The sequence below is a fragment of the Papilio xuthus genome, unplaced genomic scaffold, assembly GCF_000836235.2.
Source record: "Papilio xuthus unplaced genomic scaffold, Pxut_1.1 DF827679.1, whole genome shotgun sequence".
NCBI lineage: Eukaryota > Metazoa > Arthropoda > Insecta > Lepidoptera > Papilionidae > Papilio > Papilio xuthus.
Window position 1 is genome coordinate 1,138,290 of NW_013530970.1, and position 2,518 is coordinate 1,140,807.

The following is a 2,518-nucleotide window of genomic DNA, read 5'->3' on the forward strand; positions in this document are numbered from 1 at the left end:
TTTTAAACCTAGAGTAAAGGATGTGGTACAGACTCAAACATAATATACGAGTAATAATTTAATTTCCGACCTCACAATCCAAGTTTAAGATTGAAGGTGAAACAAGCCGATCCTGTAACCCATTGAATATTCAATGAACCGTTGTCCCGACATTCTAAATCGTACAAATATATTTGAATGATGCAAAGTCCGTATTACATCGCACCAATGTGAATAGAAATTGCTTCGCCAGTATAAGTTTTGCTTATAAATGTATACATTTCAAAGCCTTGGAATGTCATCATCATCAGCTCACTATATGTCCCCACCGAGGGGCTCGGAGCCTACCCTAAGCTAAGGGTGATTAAGCCATAATCAACCACTGGCTAGATGATAGCAAAAAAAGTCGGCGACGCGTGTCTGTGTACTCTATGACAGTGTATTCCTAAGCGACTAATATCGCTGGGTTTTGAAGAAGTAGCCTTGTGTACGTAGGGCCTAAATCGCAAGTGTGTCACAACGCACTGTCACTTGCTTTATGTTCAACATGTTCCTTTATGTTCAACATAAAAGAAAGTTGAGCAACAAAGGTGCAGAACACGTCGACTGTAACATGTTTGTTTTCTTTTGACATTGTCGTCTGCTTGGAAACTATTATCATATACTTCTGCTTGCCTGGTCACATTTGTAACTGTGAAATTCCGATATGTCATGTTGTCTTATCTACAGTTTGTCTGTTTATTTCAATGAAAATGAGGGTAATGGCAATATTATTACAAGTGTATCCAATATCAGTAATTCAATAATTATATAGGAGAATGACTGTAAATCTTTTAAGTTCATGATTGTTAAACTGAGCTAGGCCACCTCACGAGGATAGGGGAAAATCGAAAGTCCAAAGCAACATATCACGGGACCCCGACTGGCCGCCGACTCATCGGTCGGCACAGGTACTGCTGGCGAGACGCCGTAGAGCTGGATCTGCGGGAGCTACAAGCGATGGACTGGCAGGAGAAGGTGCAGGACAGACGACTTTGGCGATCTCTTTTGTCGGAGGCAAAGACCCACTTTGGGTCGATGCGCCAGTGGAGTAAGTATTGTTAAACTGTCTTTAGAAGTTAGTTCTAAACAGATGTTTAATTCTGACGAAATTCACTTGTGAAATGAGGGACATTAATGTGTAATTTAGATGAAGTATAAGCTTCAAAGCAGTTCGTGCAATTGACACAGTTGTATAGAATGTCTCGCGACCCATTTAGCTTGTTTATGTATTCATGGGCCGCTTTTCATTTCACCTTACGACCGACATTCAATTTGTTATTTTGAGAACTATACAAGTGTGGGTTTCCACTGACTAAACATTTGTTTGAAAACGTTCTTTCTCCCTTACACTATTTGTTAAAAGTAGAGATAACAATAATATATTACTTGATACAATTAATAATCATCAGTTTACTCAAAGCCTTGAGCTTATTTACACGTTTGGAGAAATTGGCAGGAGAACAGTTTTTTGAGAGACAAAAAACCCGACGAGGATGGGATTCGAACCCACGCGTGCAGAGCACATTGGATTAGCAGTCCAACGCCTTAACCTCTCGGCCACCTCGTCTTATAGTAGACTTTATTAAAAATCAATACAAATGCAACACAAATGTGTCACTAATACGTATTTTTGATAAATATTGCATGTACAGAGTTCCTTGGTAACTATTTCTTAACTTACAAATTATATATTATATATATATATGATATTTAATGTCTCACTTAATTTTAATTAAAGAAACTTGAAATAAGTACGTGAGACTCATCAAAAAAATGTAAACCCCTGAAGCGAACGCAATGAAAGCCATCTCGAATAAACAGTTGACCGCTACATGGCTTCACTATTTTAGAATAATCTTCCTTGATGCATAGCTCTTTATATGTAATATTATACTCGATTTTAAATAAAGACAAAGATATCTTCTTAACTGTCAAACTATTCATTGTAATGACCTTGTGAAGGTCAAACGAAATATAGTAAATCCACAACCATGTATTTTTTCTTAATTTCAAGGTCATGTTGACATTGTCTAACTTCTATTTAGCGCAAGAATGTCCTTGTGTTTTCTTTTTCTATAAGAGAAGGGGTAAACGAGCCGGAACACCGAGGTGACCACGACTATAGAAATCGGCAAAACTAGACCAACTTTCCGACCTTTAAGGATGGTACACTCGCTTCTTGAAAGACCCTAAATCGTATTAGTTTGGAAATACCGCCGACGAGACTTCACACCGACCACAGACTATTCCACAACGGCTGTGCGATACAGAAATTTACAGAAGTGTGGTGTGATTCTAATATGTTTTGAACAAAGTCAACGATGTTTACGCAATAGCCTTATTTGGTCCCTTATTTTGTGACAATATGACACAAAAACCTTAACGGACTTTACGGATTGTATTATTCCCGTTTAATGTTCTGAATTACGAGTACCGCATAAAAAGAAATGCTCCATTTTCCAGTTTTTGTTCTCTTGTTTACGATTACATTTTGTTC

General features: G+C 37.8%; 1 non-coding gene across 1 annotated transcript; it reads right to left on the reverse strand.

The window, feature by feature from the left end:
* Positions 1-1,506: 1,506 nt before the first annotated feature.
* On the reverse strand, positions 1,507-1,588 carry TRNAS-GCU (transfer RNA serine (anticodon GCU)). The gene has a single exon. It is a non-coding gene; the product is annotated as a tRNA-Ser (tRNA).
* Between the last annotated feature and the right edge of the window lie 930 nt (positions 1,589-2,518).